The sequence below is a fragment of the Helianthus annuus genome, chromosome 5 (genome assembly GCF_002127325.2).
Source record: "Helianthus annuus cultivar XRQ/B chromosome 5, HanXRQr2.0-SUNRISE, whole genome shotgun sequence".
Classification (NCBI taxonomy): domain Eukaryota; kingdom Viridiplantae; phylum Streptophyta; class Magnoliopsida; order Asterales; family Asteraceae; genus Helianthus; species Helianthus annuus.
Genome location: NC_035437.2, coordinates 22,917,247 through 22,940,449, shown reverse-complemented (window position 1 = coordinate 22,940,449; position 23,203 = coordinate 22,917,247).

Below are 23,203 nucleotides of genomic sequence, written 5' to 3'. Positions count from 1 at the left end.
TTTTTAATTATCGCAATCCCTTGGATCAAGTCCACATATCCTAATTTAGATAGAAATAATCTATTAACTAATTGTTCTAAAAAACAATCAAGTTTCTCTGTCACTTGGTATTTTCACATATTTTTTAGGATTTTCAAGAAAAGTCTTTATATTAAATTATATTGGCATTTATATATATATATATATATATATATATATATATATATATATATATATATATATATATATATATATATATATATATATATATATATAAAAGTCTTTATGTTTACACCAAATTGCAGGCGGTGTCCTTTGCCTTTAAAATTGACGGGTTTTGTACTTTATGTTAGAAAATCTTGCACGTTACGTCCTTTAGTCCTAACCTAGTTAAATTTTAACGTTAAATCAGGTCATGTGCCTTGCACATGAGGGCGTATATGTCATTTCACTCTATAAGGACTATTTTGTAAATACTATTAATGCAAGGACCATTTTATACAAATAAGAAAAATACTTTACACTCATTCATTCTCTCTCGCTCTCTCTCTCTCTCTCTCTCTCTCTAAACTCTCTAGTCTCCACAAGAAGAACCCCTAGTTTAGAACAAAATCCACTAAACAAGTAGAACAAGACCCACAAGACAATTGATTGTGCCAGAAATTAGAAAAAGATTGATCGGTTTAGAAGATGGGTGTGTAGGTGTTTTAGAGGAAGAATGGTGGCCGGAGAGGTATTAGAGGAGTTAGGGTTCTGAAAATGGCATCGATGGCATTTTCTTCATGACGGGCAGCGCGAGAGATATGCGATTTTTATAGGAATGAGTTTGGAAGCGGTAACGAGTTTTTTTAGGGCTGTGGATGTACCGATCTGACTTGGGGATGATGACAATGAGTTTTGTGGGTTTCAAAGTTCCTTAATTTTTTAGGCAAAATAGAATCAGAAAGAAAATTTCTTTTTACTTGCAGATCTTATTGTTGTTGCTTGTGTGATTGGAGGCTTGAATCAGAGGTTTTGAGAAAAAAGAATGAAAGGGGTGGAGTGGTTTCGCAGGTTGGGGCAGTGGGTGATGGTTGGGATGGTGGTGGTGGTGGTGTGGGGAAGTTTGCAAGCCTTCTTTCGAAGAACTGAGAAAAAAACGATTGCTTCATCTTTCGAAGATCAAGCATGGAAGATGGCACTGAATTGGAGCAAATTTCTGATGATTTCACCTGTGTCGTTTGCCTCTAACGTCTACACCTTTCGATTTCACCATTTTTAATTTTAATTTCGCATAATATTAGTGAATTCTTCGGTTTTCTGTTGAGAATTTGCGATTCAGATTATTGTACGGAAGTTTGATATGTAGAGAATTTGATGTGTATTGAATCAATTTGTTTCTAATTGTTCATGGATTACAAAATAGTATCTGATGAACAATTTTGATTGCTTATTATATGAAAAAAAAATTACGATTGTAAAATTTGAATTTATTCTTAAAGCAATGGTAGTTCTTATTTTTTCAATTTCATTAGTTTGACTACATGAATCAAGCTTCTTAATTTTGGTTAGTAGCAGTTTGCAGATGAGTGATGCTGGGCTTGTAGCAGTTTCACATTGTCAAAATTTGGTGGAGAAATGATGAGAGAGAGAGAGAGGAGAGAGAGAAGAGAGAGAGTGGAGAGTTTTTTATATTTCTTTTTTAATTTTTAGTGTTTTATATATAGTCCCTGAATAATAATTTATTGCAAAATAGCCCCTGAAAGATAAAATGACAAACATACCCTTATGTGCAAGTCACATGACCATATTTAACAAAAAAATCTGACCGAGTTAAGGCTAAAGGACATAAATTGCAGGATTTTGAAACGTTAAGGACAAAACTCATCAATTTTAAAGGCAAAGGATAACGCCTGCAATTTGGTACAAACATAAAGGACAAAACTTGTAATTTACTCCATATACATATACATATTAAGTTTTCGCGATTCGAACGATTTTGTTGGTAACTCTTTATTACGTCTACTTATCCGCAATATATGTCTACGGGTTGCACTTCATAGCATATATGCATAAGTATGGACATATTCGGTATATATATATATATATATATATATATATATATATATATATATATATATATATATATATATATATATATATATATATATAGACACACACATAAATATATTTATAAAATATATTCATCGAAATTCACATATCACGTTATTTCACACATATATATCATGTTAAAACACTTAATATATACAAAATAACTTATTAAATCATTTTAAACATATTTCTCATGTCAATCACAAAATTTCACACATAATGCAATTTCTGATCTAGTTTACCGTTTCTACCGCACAAACGTCTAAACTTATCATTATTTCATATCATCATGAATTCACTTAGTAAATAACATTACGTATACTCATATTCACATATCAATTAAAATACACAAAGTTCACTCTTTGAACATCCCGTTTTCGCGTACGTTGAAATATGCGTATTTTACCGTTTCAGTACCATTTTTTTTGGGCGTTGGAAGTCAAGTATGACCAACCAAACACCAAAATCATTTAATATAAGTAAAAATACTTATATTTATCATATGACATCAGTTTAAAATCAGATTTAAAACAGTTTTATAAAAATCACTTAAAAAACCTATTTTTACTGTTTTTAACGCATAGTTTCGTACCGAACTTTACTGTAACCATCCCAAATCATCAAGACTTTATATTTTTAACAAAATACATTTTATCTACTGATTAAAACAAAAATTTTAGTCACATATATGCAGGTCTCATAAAAAGCACAAAACTCATACAAATAGCACCCGATTTACTACTTTTCAAGCCTAAAGTACAACATGCAAAGCTACCAAGTTATGACATAATTTTATAACTTTAAAATACATCAAATAACTTTATTTTACATATTTATTTACTAATTTAAGTTGATGTTTAGCATATCACAACAAATCCGTTTTTATGATGATCATTAAACATCCTACAAGTCTATGTACAAGTATTTTAAGCACATTTATGTCACAATCATATCCAAGATTATCAAAACTCATTCTTTCATTTATTGTGACATATGACACATTTATAACACTATCTTGTTCAATCATTTATCCATTATACATAAATCATCACACATGCATTTAACTTTAACATTTCAAGAACATGCATCAACTTGTAAACTCACAAACAAGACATGAAATTTTCGGCGTACACCATCATACTCACATTATTTCAAATCAACCATCAAGTTTCATTCATTCTTTAAACATCTAACACATTTACATACAACCTTGTTTATTCAAGAAACCATCTTTCAAGTATTTTATCAAATAAAATTCAAAATACAAACACTTACACACACTCAAAACTTTCGGCCATTATCACCTACTTACATCTTCACATTTTTATTTTTATAAAAATTATTTGTTTGGTTTGATTTCAAGAAAAGTGAAAATCCAAATAACCGAGAATCATGCTCATCATCATCAAGAATGTTTTAAAAGAAACAAAGTTTATACCTTTCAAGAACAAAGTGGGTTTCGGATGATGAGATTTTTTATGGAAATAAGCTTGTTCCTCTTTGAAATCGTCTTGAAATCAACTTTGGATCTTCAAATCAACTCGAAACTAGGTTGAAATAGCCATGACCTTGAAGAAATGAGTTTGAAAAAGTGATATGTGTGTGTTCTTGAGGGTGTTCGGCCAAAATCTTTTCAAGGGATGAAGAAGATGGTTTTGAAAAGTTGTTTCTTGGATTATAGTGTTTAAGTGGAGTGTTGAAGAAATGTGTAATCAATAGGTTTAGTGATATGGCAACACTTGGCAATTGAGAGTGTGTTGGTGGGCATACATAGCCGCCACCTACACCTCACCCTCACACTCTCTCTCTCTTCCACACATATTATATACATATACATGCAGGTAATTAACTGATTACCGGGTATTTTATTTCGCGTTTTATCTGCATTTTAAGGCGTTTAAAATTATTTTTAGTATTCTATAAAAATAATCTCATCAAAATATCACTAAATAATATTCCGTTCACCTAAACTGGCTGCGTCGTCTGCGTTTCGCAGTATACGCACTATATCGCGCAGTAAGCGCTTAAATTCGCAGAACAAGACTTTTAAGCATTCTAACTATTTTTTCTTCACGAATATGATTAAAATAGGGTTTTAATCATAACAGAATATTTTTTGGATTTTAAAGTTATCCGGCCAGTCATCGACGTTCGTTTCGCATTTTGTTCGTTATGCGATAAGCGTTTACTGCCAACATAACTTTTAGCAAAGTTTGAGTTTGTCAAACTTTCAAATACTTCAAATTAATGTCCTATTTAATAATTTAGTGCTTACATATACTCATAACACGTGTCACGCTAGTACAGTGCCAGCTTAGAATAGCCGGGTGTCACAGTCTCCCCTTGTTTAGGAAATTTCGTCCCTGAAATTCCACTTTACAGGTTGTGTTTTCGCACTATGTGGAAATAGGAAAGATTGTTCTGTTAATTATGGCCCGGTAGTTTCTACGAGAAACTCTAATTCTTACGAAGAATCCTCGTAGACCTTTATCAACTAATCTAACTTTTCCTAGACTCGTCTTGCAGCTCTAAACTTCCTACAAGGTTCACCGCTTACGAGCACTAAATAAAAAAAAGGGTAGGATCAGTTTTCCACAATGTCAGGTCTGACATATGCTGAACCGCATATAAGCTGTCTTATACCTGAGATAGTCTGAACCGACTTATGATTGATCCAACTCAAGATGGGCTCTCAAACGTATCAAATCTAGTGTGCACGTTTTCTCCCCCCCCCCATATCTAATCCGAATATCTACTCTCCACCACTTATACAATCTACAGATTGCTCGTTCCGTTAAGAATCTGTAAATGTCTTCATGGTTATCACATAACACTTCAAATCAATCTATGATTTCTCTGAACACTTTCAGTCTTTATCCATTGACCTCCTGCCATTCCTCCTTCTAACAGAAATAGACTCTTAACGTCTTCTCTTATTATTAACTTTAGATTTAGCAGTTTTCCAAACTGTCTCGTAATTCATAACCATAAGGTAATTTAACTGATAACAGTTAAATATCTCGATTTCCATCACACTTCGTTACTTGCGATCCAAGCATACTATACAATACTCCAAGGTGCTATGCTTTCTAGGTCACAAATTGTATAGTCTATCCTATGCACTTTCAGTTGTCTGGATACATAGGCTGTCATTTTGTCCTTTTTGCATAACATGCAATTGCGGCCCAAACAAGACGCATCACAGGATACAACTAATTTTTTCACATCTCTCAGGCAGATATTGAATATGTGCTCTATACAATTTTTCTTCGGCTATCACAAAGCATCCTCTTAGATCTTCGTCCAAGCATGTCCTTCATTCTTCTGAATTGCCCGCGACATTAGCTACGAAAAGTAAGCTTTTGACATTCAATGTCTATACTTAGGGAAACTTGTTACCAAATTCCTCATCCATAATTACTTTTCAAACATCCTTTTCCAATTCAAGATGTGTCGAATCTATCCGTATAAACCTAACGATAGCATTCACTAACAATATTCTTAAAGAAAACTTCTAGAATATCCTGCATGAATTCTCTATCCAACAAGAATATTCACTCGCTCACTAATACTCCAAGCAGCAGCTAAACTTCTCCAAGCGATATGGTCTATCATCAAATCGCAGTAGTAGGTACTGACTTTGATTAGTTAAAACCGTTTATTCTTCTGTAGATCCATGAAATCCTTGAGGTATCCGTCCTCTTTTTCAGTCTTCATATCTCGATGACTATTGCGCTTCACAATCTACAAATCTTCTTATCACTAAGGTAGAGGGTTTACATCAATCTCCTCATACTTTCAACTTAGCTCAAAAGTTTAGGGTAGCTAACTTTATCCTAATACCGTATCAAATCTGTCTATCTCCTTTAGCGGCTTTTAAATACTACTAAAACCAAACCTATTTAGTATTGCAACCACGTGTGTCATCACTGGTTCTCATTTACTCTTCATATACTAATCTTAGTTAACTTATTAACTTATGACCACATCTGTGTCATCAGGGTTTTCAGTATATCATTCTATTTATACTTACTCTTAACATAAAGTTAACATAAACAATCTAATGGTTCATAAACGTACCTATGAAGGGTGTAGGATCAACCCAAGCTTTCCTAGCTTCTATCCAAGCTTTACTCCCAAAATACTGATCCTTAAGCTCAGGGCATTCCCTCTTGAAATGTCCTGCCTTTCCACATCTGAAACATCCTACGAGTTTAACAACATACTGATCTTAGTCTATCTTGGTGATGTAACTATTTATGGGACAAAACGTTATCTAATTGAAGTCCTAATCTTCGCGAGGATGGTTTGCATATGATATCAGCAGTTCAGTTTTCTGAACTCCTAGTTTTGTGGGAGCTTTCGACGTTAGATCATTGGCAATACAATGTTAGGGGGTTGATTGTGACAAATCTACATGGAAAAGACTTCATAATTGATTTTCGGTATATGAATTACTCATTTAACTACCCGTCAAGGAATAATGATGTTTTGAAGATCACATTGCTTACCAAATGCTTTTCACGAAAAAGACTACATAATTGATCTTTGAAGAATGTTTATTTTATACTTTGAAGATCATAGTGTGTTACCAGACATTTGGGATCCGTTGAAGGTTTGCATAATGTTGAGATCACGATTTAGTTGATCAAACTATGTTTATTGATGGGCTGAACGCTCGATAACAAAATTAGATTTCATGTTGTTCGACAAAAAAATGGGATTTCAAGTTTTCGTGGGATTTAACTTATTCGATGTTGATCTGTGTAGTTTCAAAGTTTCTATCAAATGTCAGTTAGGTTTTAGATCTGCAGATCGAGCATAGCTGGTGTTGTGTTAAACCGAACACGGATGTGGTTACACTTGAAATGGAGAAGCTGCATTGACTAGTTTTAAGTCATATGTGTCAAGCGCAAAATAGGAAAACCACAATATCGCTAATGGTACAACAACACACTACGGAAAACAACATTAATGTACAAAGTAAAATACTTTATTGCTAATCTATGTTGATAATTGATTTATATAAATTAACTAATTGAATTTCGGGTTTGAGATAGTACCGAGCATTCAAGTTTTAGGATGAACGTGTTGACCAACTCTGATAGAGTTGACTTAGTTGATCCGTGATTGACTAGTCTCTAAACAGACAAAATGTAGATAGAAGCTACAAAAAGTGAAATCCAAGCTCTCGAAGAAAATGAAACTTGGTCCTTAGAAGAACTCTAAAAAAAGCGAGAAGTTGACTCAAAATGGGTTTACAAAATCAAGTACAAGCTGAATGGGGATGTTGAGAGGTACAAAGTTCGACTCGTAGCAAAGGTTTCCACACAAACGATAGGAATCGACTTCCGTGAAACCTTTGCTCCAGTTGCAAAGTTGGTGTGCGAACTTTCTTAATCGTGGTTGTTATACACGATTGGCATATTCACCAACTTGATGTCAACAACACATTCCTACATGGTGACTTACTCTCTTTTTGTCGGGAAAACAAATGACAATCGGGTGTGTAAACTCAATAAGTCATTATATGGGCTCACTCTCTTTTTGTCTTCAGGAATAAAAAAAATTGTTGCTGCTTTAATCTATGTAGACGATGTCGTAATGGTGGGTAACGACTTGCCAACAATACAAAGGACTAAAACCTTCCTCGATAAGAAGTTTCACATTAAAGACCTTGGTACTTTAAAATATTTTCTTGGAATTGAGGTTTCTAAAACTAAGTATGGGATGGTGCTAAATCAGCGCAAGTACACATTAGATATTCTAGAAGATGCATTACAATAGGCTGTCATCCAAGCCCATTTCCCATAGAGCAAAACTTGAAGCTTGATAAGTGTGAAGAAGAGCTGAAAGTCGACTCAAGTTGATACCGAAGACTAGTTGGATGACTCCTTTACTTACAAACTACAAGACCTGGCATAGCCAATGCAGTAAACGTCCTAAGTCAATTTATCAGTGACCTAAGACACAACCATATGGTGGCAACCAACCAATTACTACGGTATCTTAAGGCCACTCCAGGACAAGGAATTCTCATTCCTAAAGAATGAAGCACTAATATTATAACCTAATATGACTATAACTGGCTTGGCTGCCCAATAACCAGAAGATCTAGAATGGGTTACTTATTACTTTTGGGGGAGCTCCAATTTCATGGAAGACCAAAAAGCAGTTAGTTGTCTCCAGATCTTCATCTAGAGCCGAATACCGAGCCATGGCAAACGTCGTAGGGAAGTTCTATGGCTATGGTGGCTTCTATGTCAACTTGACATGCCTCCTATTGGTACAACTCATTTGTTTTGTGACAATTAAGCAGCTCGTCACATAGAAAATAATTTGGTGTCCCATGAAAGGACCAAACATGTTAAAATGGATTGTTATTTCGTTAGAGAACGAGTTGAATGAATGGAAATAATGTCGCGACCCCCGACCCCTACCCTAAGAGCCGGTGCCACGAGCACGCACAGAGCAGGTGGTATTGGTGTTTATTAATTTGGCAGTGGAAATGAGCCATCAGGACCGTAGTAAGATAACCCTAATCACATTAGCCATACAACAAGAGACAGAACTCCAACGAACTGAGTCAGGCAGAGCCTTGACATGCGTTATGGAGCCCTAGATCAATCGGGTAGGGTAACAAATACGTGACCGGGGCTTATAATACTTACAGTGAGGCAGAGCTTCGCTTTTTAGGGTGATTATTCCCGAGCAATACTTTGCTATTATAGGGACTTTAGAGAAGAAAAGAAATGAGCATCGAACAACTGAGGCCTGCGCCTCCTTTTATAGGCTGGATCAGGGGCGGCTCGCGGCCCGCGAGCCCCCACTCCTTCTCTTTCGCGGCCAGCGAGAGGTGTAGGCTAGGCTCTAGTCTTGGTGAATCAACGTAATAGACTTAACACGCATTGGGACACGTGGCAGCCAGTGGTATCGCCTGGTGTTACTCGGTCGCGCCCTGCGACAGACCTGGAGGACTGGGTCGCGGCCCGCGAGCGATGGTTATTATTGGTTTTATTTGATTTTTATTAATATAAATGTTATTTAGGGCCTTTAACGGGTATACGAGGTATATTCAGGGCGTTTAGGGTTGTTTTAGGAGGGTTGTTATATCCTCCCCACCTTGTTTAAATCTCGTCCTCGAGATTTACTGGAACAGGTGTGGATATTTCAGTTGCATTTCTGACTCGAGTTCCCAAGTGTATTCTGGTTCTCTCTTGGAATCCCATTTCACTTTGACTAGAATTAATCTCTTGTGCTTGAGATTCTTGATCTTTCTCTCTTCAATCTGTAGTGATTTCTCTATGAACTTAAGTTTCTCATTTACCTCTATGTCCTGAAGAGTTACCACTAATGATTCGTCTGCTAAGCACTTTTTTAGGTTACATACATGAAATACATCTTGTATTCCTGCCATTTCCTCTAGCAGTTGTAGCTGATAAACTACTGGTCCTATTCTTTTGATAATCTCAAAAGGTCCAACATACATGGGGCTTAGTTTTCCTCTTTTAATGAATCTGACAACTCCTTTCCATGGAGAAACTTTTAACAATACCTTGTCTCTAACTTGAAATTCCAATGGCTTTCGTCTGTTATCCGCATAAATCTTTTGACGATCTCGTGCTTCTTTTAGTCTTTCCTTGACTTGAATAATCTTGTCCATTATTTATTGCACTATCTCTGGTACAGATAGTTGTTTTTCTCCAATCTCTGCCAACAGACTGGAGTTCGGAACTTTCGTCCATAAAGTGCTTCAAACGGTGCAACATTGATGCTGGTATGATAACTGTTATTGTAGGAAAATTCTATTAATGGTAAATGATCGTCCCAATTTCCTCCAAAATCAATTACACAAGCTCTAAGCATATCCTCCATTGTCTGAATTGTCCTTTCGCTTTGTCCGTCCATTTGTGGATGAAAAGTTGTGCTTAGATTCAACCTTGTTCCCATTGCTTTTTGGAAACTTGTCCAAAAATGAGATGTAAAACGGCTATCTCTACCAGAAACAATAGATAAAGGAATTCCATATAATGAAACTATTTCATTTACATATAACTTGGCTAACTGTTCCATACTGAAGGTTTCTTTCATAGGTAAGAAATGAGCAGATTTGGTTAATCTGTCTACAATCACCCAGATTGTATCATTACCTTTTCGTGTCTTGGGTAATTTGATAACAAAGTCCATTGTTATTAATTCCCATTTCCATATTGGCATTTCTAATTGTTGCAATAATCTTGAGGGTTTCTGATGTCCAGCTTTAACCTGTGAACAAGTTAGACATTTAGCAACATAGTTTGCTATATCCTTTTTCATTCCTATCCACCAGAAATTCTTTCTTAAGTCTTGATACATCTTATCACTACCGGGATGTATGGTATACTTAGACTTATGGGCTTCTTCTAAAATTCTGTGGCGTAGGTTTCCTTGTTTAGGTATCCACATCCTTTTCTTATGGAATCTCCAAATTCCATCTGTTCCTTGGTCTAATTCCCTAATTATTCCTTTTAATCCTTCAGCATCGTCCGCGATTGTTGTTTCCTGTACTTCTCTAATTTGTTCATTTAAATCTATCTGCAGATTTTATCTGAGAGAGTGTACTCGTTTTGGCTTTTCGTGATATTTTCGACTTAAAGCATCAGCTACTTCATTAGATTTTCCTGCATGATACTAGATATCACAATCTAATCACTAAGAATTTCCATCGAGCGTCTCTGTCTCATATTTAATTCCTTTTTCCCAAAAACGTACCTTAAACTCTTATGATCTGTGAAGACAACAAACTTACTACCATAAAGATAGTGTCTCCAAATCTTAAGGGCAAAAAATATGGCTCCTAACTCTAGATCATGGGTTGTGTAATTCTCTTCATGTTTCTCAAGCTGTCTAGAGACATAAGCTATAACCTTTTGATGTTGCATCAACACACATCCATATCCTAGCTTAGATGCGTCACAGTAGACTATAAAGTCTTTAGTTCCTTCTGGTAACGCGAGTATGGGTGCATTGGTTAACCTTTGCTTTAAGATCCTAAAAGCTTCCTCCTGCTTTGGTCCCCATTCAAACTTAACTGATTTGCAGCTCAGTTTGGTTAATGGAATGGTTATTCTAGAGAAATCTTGAATAAAACGTCTATAATATCCAGCCAGTCCAAGAAAACTCCTTACTTCCGTTGTTGATTCAGGGACTTTCCATTTGGTAATCGCCTCGATCTTTGTGGGATCCACATGTATACCTTCATGATTAACCAAATGTCCAAGAAATTGCACTTCTTGTAACCAGAATTCGCATTTTGAGAATTTAGCATAAAGCTTCTCTTTTCTCAATAATGTCAGAAGTGTATGCAAATGTTCTGCATGATCTTCTTTAATCTTAGAGTAAATTAGAATATCATCTATAAAGACAATTATAAATTTATCCAAGTATGTCTTACATATCGTGTTCATCATGTCCATAAATGCGGCTGGGGCATTGGTTAAACCAAATGGCATGACTGTAAATTCATAATGACCGTACCTTGTTCTGAAAGCAGTTTTAGGAATGTCCTCTTCCTGTACTTTCAATTGATGATATCCTGAGCGTAAATCGATCTTAGAAAAGAATCGAGCTCCTTGTATTTGATCGAACAGATCGTCGATTCTCAGTAGTGGGTACCGATTTTTAATCGTAAGTTTGTTCAATTCCCGGTAATCAATGCACATACACATCAATCTGTCATTCTTTTTGTCAAACAAGACCGGTGCTCCCCATGGCGATGAACTAGGTTGTATGAAACCTTTCTCCGGTAGTTTGTCCAACTGTTTCTTCAGTTCCTGCATCTCCAACGGTGTTAGTCGAATGGGTGCCTTGGCAATCGATGTAGTTCCTGGTATTAGGTGAATTCTAAATTCAACTTCTCTATCTGGTGGTAATCCAGGTAACTCTTCTGGAAAAACGTCTGAGAATTTAGATACTACGGGAATATCTTTTAATTATTTTCCTTTAGTGTTAATGATTATGGAAATCATATACACCATTGCTCCTTTCCTTGCATAGCTTGCAGCTTTTATCACAGAGATGAATTTTGTTGACCTGGTTGACTTGTCTCCTTTAATTGTGATCTTTTCACCACTTGGTTTACTTATTTGTATTGACTTTTGATCACATAAAATATTGGTATGATTGGCTACCAACCAATCCATTCCTAATACAATATCAAATCCAGCTAGATTCATTAGGTTAAAGTTAGCAGAAAAATTATGGTTTAGAATTTCTATCCTTGCTTAATGGAATCTCCATTTGCCATTTCCACCAGACAATCTTGTTGAAGTTTAGTTAATGGTTGGTTGAGAAGTTTGTAGAAAGAAGTATTGATAAAACTTTGGTTTGCACCAGAGTCAAATAATACTTTGGCAAAAATATCATTAACTAAAAATAAAAACGTACCGACAATCACATCTGGAATCATCTTGGCTTCTTCAGCTGTCAGAACGAATGCTCTGTCATTCTTCTTGGGTTCTTCAGTTGCCTTAGCTTTGCTGGTGGTCGCTAGAGCTAGTTTCGGACAGTTCGGTTTGATATGACCAGCTTCTCCACAATTGAAGCATAGCCTATTGCTAGCTTTCGTTCGACATTCTTCTTCCTTATGCCCGGGTTTCTTGAAAAAATTACAATACCTTGCACATTTTCCGTAATGCTTTTTCTTACATATCTTACAGGAAAGTGAAGAAGATGAACCTGTTCTTTTTCGACGAAATTCCTGGGAATTTTTCTGAGCTAGATTCCTTTTCTGATTTTCCTTTTGTGTGCGTACCAATTCACCTGTCAAGGTGTTGGCTAGTTCTACTGCTTCTTCTATGGTTTGTGGTCTAGCTGCCTTGACGACGTGTCTGATTTCACTGATTAATCCCCAGATGTAACGGGAGATTAATGCTGGTTCTAGTAAGGCTAAGGTTGGTACTATCCTAGCATATTCAAAGAATATGGTAGTGTAACCTTTGCAGTCTATTCCAATCATTTTAAGATTTAAGAACTTATTGGTAATCTGTTCTTTTTCATGAGGAGGACATAATTTTCTTTCGACTATCTCCCTAAAGTTAGTCCATTCCATATTATCAACTCTGTCACTTCATCTAGATTGGAGAATGGTATTCCACCATTCTAGGGCTGCATTCTTAAAAAGATTAGAAGCAAACATAATTTTATCTTCCTTTGCACATTTGCTTATTTTGATTGGAGTGTCACGCTCCGGTCAAAGATAATATTTATAGTCCCAAATTTCCCTTAATAAATAGTTAGTGGTAGTAAGGGGTCGAACCACGAAGAGTTTATGGTTTGTGTGTGGATTCGATTGATTTTTAGAGTTTTGTCACAATTATGAAGCTTGCTAAGAAAGTTATTGATTGGTTTGTTTGAAAATGTGTCGGAATCTACTGACAATTTGGTTTTGATTATTTAACTAATGGAACTTTGAACAATTGCACGAAAATGTAATTAACGGTTAAAAACAATATATGTAAACAAGCTTCACACCCGGTTCGGTAATTGAAGTCCTAGGGTTTCTACACGTTTTAGATTCAATTCAATTGCAAAAGTGATTAACGAAATTAGTGTCGCGTGGCTTAGGTGCCAAGAGCTATCAACTTCATAGACGATAGACCGCAATGGACTTCGTTACCAAGAACATGTAAATCCTAGCCTAGATAAGGCATAAGTGCACAAATTCATTTCGCAAAGTCAAATTTTATAATCATTCGACAATTCACAAATTCAATTCAAATGCAAAACGATTATCAAAGGGTTCAATATCAAACTACAGCTTGTCACAAATCAAATTTCAAACAATGTTTAACCCTAGAAACTTACAAGAACCTACACCGGGGTGAAACCCACGAGAACTAGCCGCTCATGGTGAATGGAACTTGATCAATGGTTGAGGAGAGCTTGAATATCATCATCTTGAAGCCTTGAAGTGGTGGAAATGGTGACCAGGGTTTTGAATGATTGATGGTGATGAATGGATGGAAAGGGGAATGATGATTAGGGTTGTGGAAGTGATGATGATGATCGAATCGAATGATTGTCAATCGAATGGATGGATTAGAGGATGAATTGGTGATGTCTCTTGGCACCAAGAGGTGTTTCTCACTTCAAAATAGAGTGTAACCCCCGAAAATAGGTTAACCCGGGCTTTAAAACTCGTCAACAACAAGAAAAAACAAGAATTTCGCGACGGCCACCAGGGGGCGGCGTCGTCGACGCTGACCAGAACAAACAAAAGGCGTCGGCGACGGTGCTTACTTTCTCTCATCTCCGTTTTTCGTATTTCGTGCTCCCGGTTGACCCGTTTTATGTCCCGGTGGTCCGTTTTTCGTCCCGGTGGCCCGTAAAGCTCCCGAAAAGCTCCTTAAACTCCGCTTAACCTGCAAAACACATATCTAATCAAAAGTAGGCTTTTCAAGATTAAAAGTTAAGTAAAAACTTAAACTTAAACATAAACGGACACCGGTTTTTGACCACGTATCACTTTACTCTTTTTATATATCTATATATATGCATCGATTACATATTACAACTTAAAATTAAACACACTAGTAATTATGCATCGACAGGTATTTTAGTTTATCTATTCTAGTTGGTTATATATATATTATTTATTATTATTTTTTTATCAAAATACAACATATATATATATATATATATATATATATATATATATATATATATATATATATATTTTACTAGTTGTCGTTCATCCAATACTTCATTTCTCGCTCTACGTACTTCCAAGCGAGTTTCTCTCCTATCTGACAGATCTTATTTCCTTCTTCCACTAACTCATCGCCCCATTGGCGAAGTTCCTGCACATATTCTCGGCTCATTGGTGGGTTTACTGGGGGGGGGGGGCTGGCATTGGTTCTTAGTGAGGATATAATTCCGAATATGACTTATTGTCATCCCGCCATGGATTATGGTCTAAAGGGATTGGTGCTGGGATTCTAGGTATCTCATTGGGGTCGAATTCTGGGATTGGGAATTGGTTCTCCTGGTTTGGTTCTAGCTCCATTTGTTGGTCGGGAAATAAGGGTAATAGTGGTGGTTCAGCGCTTTGGTTCAGATTAGGATCTGCTACGGTAGTTGCTAACATGTGGAAATCTGCTAATTGCCTATCAAGTTCCTCTTCCCACAAGGGTCTATTAATTGTTTTCTGGGTTTGTGCATTCACTTCCCTATTTGCTTTAGCTAGTGCTCTCTATTGTTGTAATTTCTTCACCCTTTTCCTCCTCTCATGTGCTCCCCTACTAAACCATCCTCTCTTTTTAGGAGGGAATGGCTCCTCAGATTGTGCCTTAAAGATAAATATTCCTTCCTCAGTATCAACAGAGTATCCTGAGGGGGTTGGCTGAGATGAGGTTTCTTCATTCTTTGGGGAACTAGCTAATTGACGATAAGCGTCGGATGTACCTTGCTCACTCATACTGTAAACTAACAAATTGTCAAATAACACAAAATAATAATATACATTTTTACACATAATCACATAAGTTATTTCCCTATCACAATTAGTTAAAATTTAGGTAATTGCAGAACACCTAAATGGCTTAAACCAGTGGCATTGGCTCTGATACCACCTTCTGTCGCGACCCCCAACCCCTACCCAGGGAGCGGGCGCCGCGAGCACGCATAGAGCGGGTGGTATCGGTGTTTATTAATATGACAGCGGAAATGAGACATCAGAACCGTAGTTAGGAAATATTATCATAGTTTTAAAACACCAAACATTTTATAATAAATAAATGGGAGAAAACCCAAGTTTCAATTACAATACATTTGTAGGGATAAACCCTAATTTATTGAAAACATAAACTCCTTTTATTTAGGTAACTTTTATACCCGCTTCTTTAAGCCTTCAGTGCTCTCCAGCTGGCTTCTATTAGCTTCACATTAAGTTACCTGAAAAGCGTTTTAAAAAGATTTTATCAAAAAGAAATACTGGCGAGTGCATCCCAGTTTAATCAAACAAGTGTTTATAACTTTACAGTATTAAGATTTACAATGTTTATATCTATCCAATTATTCAATACAGCATTACTACTGGGCAACCTTTGTCCCTTGTGCTTGCGGTCATGCTACTATTTGCAATAGTAACGAGTGTCAAGTAATGTATACAAAACCCCACATACTGATGATAAGGTAGTAATACAAAAACTTAATCACTGTAAGTATATTGATAAACATTTAGGGTTTTGTAAAATATTTGAAACAATGGCTCACAAACGGTGAGAAAAAGGAGAATGACTCACAAACTGTGAGAAAAAGAGAATGTACTCACTTTGTTGACTTTGGTGTTACTATAACTTCCTGATGTATTCGCAATAGTAACGAGTGTCAAGTAATGTAAACAAAACCCCACATACTGATGATAAGGTAGAAATACAAAAACTTAATCACTGTAAGTATATTGATAAACATTTAGGGTTTCGTAAAATATTTGAAACAATGGCTCACAAACGGTGAGAAAAAGGAGAATGGCTCACAAACTTTGAGAAAAAGAGAATGTACTCACTTTGTTGACTTAGGTGTTACTATAACTTCCTGGTGTTTTCCTGGTTTTTATCTATTAAAATTAAACAATGCACACGTGTTAGTAAGATAAACCAAATCACATTAGCCATACAACACGAGACAGAACTCCAACGAACTAAGTCAGGCAGAGCCTTGACATGCGTTACGGAGCCCTAGATCAATCAGGTAGGGTAACAAATACGTGATCGGGGGTTATAATACTTACAACAAGGGAGAGCTTCCCTATTTAGGGGGTATTATTCCCTAAGATAACCCAAATCACATTAGCCATACAACACGAGACAGAACTCCAACGAACTGAGTCAGGCAGAGCCTTGACCTGCGTTACGGAACCCTAGATCAATCGGGTAGGGTAACAAATACGTGATCGGGGGTTATAATACTTACAACGAGGCAAAGCTTCGCTATTTAGGGGGTATTATTCCCGAGCAATACTTTGCTATTATAGGGACTTTAGAGAAGAAAAGAAATTGAGCGTTGAACAACTACGGCCTACACCTCCTTTTATAGGCTGGATCAGGGGCGAGCCCCCACTCCTTCTCTTTCACGGCCGGTGAGAGGTGTAGGCTAGGCTCTAGCCTTGGTGAATCAACATAGTAAACTTAACACGCATTGGTACACGTGGCGGCCTGTGGTGTCGCCTGGTGTTACTCGGTCGCGCCCCACGACAGACCTGGAGGACTGGGTCACGGCCCGCGAGCGATGGTTATTATTGGTTTTATTTGATTTTTATTAATATAAATGTTATTTAGGGCCGTTAACGGGTATACGAGGTATATTTAGGGCGTTTAGGGTTGTTTTAGGAGGGTCATTATAGATATAACCCATGCAAATCAACACAAAAACTCAAATTGCTGACATTCTCCCAAAACCCCTAGGAACACAACAATTGCGCAATCTACTTGGCAAGTTGGAGGTTCAAGATCTCCACGCCAAACTAGAGAAGTAAAGACAAATATCTCTTCAAATATTATTCCTAATATTATGCGTATCTTTTATCAATCTCCATTATCTCCTTTCCATCCTTAGATGTTGTTTTCTTGGCTAGGGGATCTCGAACCTCTATATTAGGAGGCCCCTTTTCTTATTGTCAATCGTAACTTTCTCTAAAGATTTTTACGTAACCATCCTTTGACTATCTCTTTGCCATAATAAAATTAATAATTATTAATATGCACATCCAAGTATGTTTTTTGGCGAACCTATTAGTGAGGGAAGCACTTTGGGCGCCATAGGTTTGCTATTTATAAGATTTATTGGGTACGATTGTTGTTGTTTATTCGATAAAGATTCTCATGGGGAGCTATGGTAGCTACGTTGACTAGTCAATGTGATCAACTCCTACCCATTTACGTCATCAGATCAGATCAGTTTAACTATCTTTAATAAATATATTAAGTTAATATTTTTACCAATATATATAATTTAATTAAAGAAAATATTGAAATTGCATTCAACAATTTTATGCACCTACTAAGGTCATCCGTAGTGGGGCGTTATATTTGAGTTTTTTTTGTCTGATAGTGCCCCATAGCGCCTCGAACACCATGACGGGCGGCACTATGAGGGTCAATTGTGGGTGTGGCGCCATAGCGGCGTGATTTTTCTTGAGAGGGAGGTGGGCTTTGGATTTGACCAATCAAAAAATAGTTAAGTGGTTTTTTAATTAATTAATAAAAATAAAAATTAATAATTAGGTAATGATGGGTAGGGCTTTATGAATACGGACTCTAGTGATATAACGCCCCATAAAACCCCTGTATGACGTGGCACGACACGCATCGTATAACGCCAACTAAGGGACTTAATGACTACATGAGGTGACAAAAGTTCCTCCCGTAAATCGGACACATGTCACCAACTTGGGGAGCACCAAGTCAGACTTGTATGTACATAGCCGCACTATGCATTAATAATTTCTTAATTTATATAAATAAGACATTGAACATTGAAGTCTTATCATTAGACAAATTCTTCAACTTCACCTGCTGCTTAACAACTCTGGCTAATGTCAACATAACGATAGTTCATATTTGTTCAAACAATTAATTAATTAAATCAATCGTGATATCTAACAATGAAAAAAAATACTTTTAAAGTTGAAAACACAAGAAATATAGTTGTTATGATTCAAAGGAAATTTTACTTTAAGTTTGATGAGATAAACATTTAATTAAAACAAAATGTCGTACAAACCCAGCGCGGGCCCGGTTAAGACAACTTAGTCTAGAGTCCTAGGGCCGCCGTTTAGACAGTATGACATTGGGTCACTCAAAAATAAAGTCACAGTTAAAAAAAAAAAAAAAAAAAAAAACCCAAGTCTCGTAATTTATGAGCATTCAAAACAATTATTCAACATTAGTTACACAAATAATATATAATTGATATGGACTTGTGGAAGGATACCCATGTGCTTGTAAACCCTCTTCTAGTGATGGTCAAACTGGATATCAATCTGTACTTATTTCACTTCTGATAATTTGATGAAAACTAGTCAGACTTAACTCTAAAATATTATTAAACATTAGGGTAGAGGGTATAGAGTGCGGAGAGTTGTGTGGGTAGTATAAGTCACCGATCGGTGACTATACCGAATGTTTGAGGGTGTTCGGTGAGTTGGGGAGAGGGTGGGGAATTCGGTGAGTGTTTACCGAAAAAGGGGGGGAGAGTGATTGATGTGATTTTTGACCGTTTTCCATTTTTTTGAACGTTATTTTTTGATCGTTTGAATTTTTTTTATATAAAACCCATATTTTCAATCAATTTAAAACACACAACTCTTCTCCATCCAACTCTATTTTTAAAAAAAATTCACTTCTTCTATTTTTTCAATGGATGATATACCACCGCTATTCCTTCCAATTGATATTAGCGAAGACGATGATTCTTCCTCGAGCGATAGTAGTTTAATTTTTTTCCAAAATCTTATTAACGAAGCCGCTCAACTGGAAGACACGGGCACTTCTAGAAAAAGGAAAACTGTCCATCGAGATCGAGTGAAATGTCACGAAAACCTTATGAGAGATTATTTTGTCGAGGAGCCCGTATTCAACGAAGAGGTTTTTCGTCAAAGGTTTCGTATGTCCAAAAGATTGTTTTTAAAAATTTTGAGTGACGTGCAAGTGAATAACTCGTGGTTTCAAGACGCCGCGGATGCTAGTGGTAGGAAGAGTTTTACATCGATTCAAAAAGTTACTTCGGCGATTAAGCAACTAGCAACCGGTAACGCTCCAGACGAGTTCGACGAGTATTTAAATATGTCCACAAGGACTTCCCGAGAAAGTCTATAATATTTTTGCGAAACGGTAGGTAATTTATATGCGTGCATTATTATGCATAATATGATTCTAAAAGACGACGGAAACGCGATTGCACCGGTACATATTCAGGATCCTTCAGTTGAGCCCGTTTTCGAAGACACTGCTTATAACGAGCTCATTGATGAAGATACGTATTATAGACTAAAATATGATCTTGTGGAGCATCTTGGAGAGCAAGATTTACCCCACCTTTTAGCGGATTTCGACGACGAATAGTTAAATAAAGTTTTTTTTTAAATTTATTTTTATATTTTAAATTAGGTTTTTTTTTTAAATTTATTTTTATATTTTAAATTAGGTTTTTTAAATTTATTTTTATATTTTAAGTTAGGTTTTTTTTATGTAATGCGTTATTTTAATTAAAAGTACCTTTATTTACATTAAAATATGTTTTCTTTATTTATGAATAATTTCTAGAAAATAAAAAATATATAACTCAAACACCCTAGGATGATTGACTATACCCCCTGATTGAGTGCAAAATAGGGAGTTGACATGGCATAATATTATTGGATATGATTTCACTCAAACACCCTAGAGTGATTGACTATACCCTCCACCCTTATTACGCGTACACTTTTTCAGGGTAAATTTCATTTGAACAAAAACAACACAAAGTAGGGTAGAAAGGAAACTTACGTAATTACAAATTTACACCACTTATCATAGGTAATACGTTTACACTTTAACATGGCAGAAAACAAAAGTCAGGGACTAAATTGCCAAAAAATGAAAAAAAGTCAGGGACTAAAATAGCAGAAAACAAAACTATTTGGATTAAAATGGCAAGAAAAAAACTATTTGTACTAAAATGACAATTTTGATCAAACCTCATGGAATAAAATAACATTACGCAAGTGAATGGATAATTGAAAGTAATTAATAATCAATACAAACTATTGTGAATGAATAACGAGATATTTCAGCTACAGTTTCACTTTTATCTACTTAATGTTAAAAGAAAAAAAACTAGAAAAATATTATTCGTCTGTTATAGTAAAGGTTATTATAAAACTAGTGTTTCGTATCAACTCTTATTTGTAAGACCATGGGTAATGGTTAATGCTTCCTATGGGGCATTTTTCGCCACATCAGCATCCTAACGTCCATTCAAAAAATATATAACAGTTAATGCACTTTAATGCTATTTCATTCATTACTTTCCATTTTCTTTCTCTTCTTTGGAGTTAGCCGCTTCGGTGGTCTCTTGGTGAAAGACTCATCTTCCTCGTTTAGGCTACCCATCGCTCATTTGTCGATGATAAGTACCGATATTGTCTTTTCTTCAATAAATTCATAGGCCGAATGGTTTAGAGTAGTTGTATGGGTGTACAATTGCCGGTCTGGGACATGTGTAGGTGGATGACCGTACATGGTTCACTCTCCTCTAGAGCCGATAAAAATCCAACTAAAAACATAGTAAAACAAATTTATAAATAGTGTTTTTAGTTTTGGGCCCTTTGGCTCATTTAAAGAATAAAACATATTAGGCTTTTAGCTCATGTATGTATCTAACTAGACCCATTAAGCCATTAACCCAATTACCTGTTACTGGTTTTGTTTATATATAAGTTTATATTTAAGGCCCATTTTTCTACTCGCAAAGGGCTCTGTAATGTCCTCCTGAATTTTCATTTTCAGAGAACCCTATGTGCAAATATGCTACAAGCAATGATTATGGGAACATAAAAAAGAGAGTATGAAAAATCTGTTCAGATCATAGGTCCGGGATAATTTTATACAAGCTGTTTTTTTGACATCGACTTAACATCATGCTATTCGTTTCATGACTATATATTCAATGCGTTACACATAACCGTTAACATCATCCTAATATTAACAAGATGTATTATGGGTACCTATCCTACTAAAATTGTATATGAATAATTGATCAAGAAACGAATATTAGGTTTACCATAACATCTCATATATGTAATCCATAATATCATGAAGATTTTTGAATGGTAAATGAGGAATCTTAAGTAACTTGTTATGGGCCAAAATAATTAGGAAAAATTACAAGTTTTGTCCTTTATCTTTATAACACTTTTTCAGGCGGTGTCCTTTTTAACGAATGTTGACAGGTGGTGTCCTTTACTAGGTATTTTGTTGCAAGTTTAGTCTTTTACACCCAACCCAGTTAAAAAACCCTTTTAATTGTTGACAGGCGATGTCCTTTACTAGGTATTTTCTTGCAAGTTTAGTCCTTTACCTTGGTATTTTGTTGCAAGTTTAGTCCTTTACACCCAACAATTAACAGGGTTTTTAACTGGGTTGGGTGTAAAGGACTAAACTTGCAACAAAATACCTAGTAAAGGACACCGCCTGTCAACATTCGTTAAAAAGGACACCGTCTGAAAAAGTGGTATAAAGATAAAGGACAAAACTTATAATTTTTCCAAATAAATATGATGGTGTCTATTGGATGTCTCTCGTTTGTGGCACAAAAATTGGCTTGATGGAAATTTTGAACAATCTACAATGCAGCTTCTTGGCTACATCTGTGGCCGGCGTGGCATCAATCAGGGGCGGACCTACCTCTTGGTGTGGGTGGATGGCCGTACCCCTTGAAAAAGAATCAGGGTTAAATTTCGCGCAAAATCGCAAGTGCACCCCTTGGAAATTTTTAACCGCCCCCCCCCCCCCCCCCCTTAGAAAAAAAATCTTACGAATTTATATAAAAAAGTGTAAACACTGGTTTTTATTAAAATATAACCTAGTTTATATCTATTCCTTAAACCCCTTTACTTAATAATTTAACTCAATACCTTTTACTTAACAATTTAGCCATTAGCCCAATAAATATTCCATTGTAACACAAGTCCAATTAAATTTGAAGTTAAATAAAATAACCCAACCTAACCGCCCCTTCCAATTCTTTCTCCTGCTCTCTCTATTCTAATCGCGCAGCGACTAACACACGAAAGCAGTCAACATGCATGACGGAAGCAGTTGTATTCTCATCAGAGAAGCTTGATTTCGATTACCTCACCAACCATGTACTTTAAAAAGTTATAAGCTAAATCCAAAATATTAATAAACTAGAGCATATGTGTACTCTTTTTTTCTACGATTCTTTTTCATGACAACGGTCAACCTTTAAATTTCTTTACAAGTTTTTATTTTTTTTCTGGTTGACTTTAAAGGCTAATCTCTAGATTAACATTTATTTTCTTATGACATATACATACGAGTTTTCTAGGGCTTCAAATGAACTGTGCATTTAGCGAATAGTTTGTGAAACATTC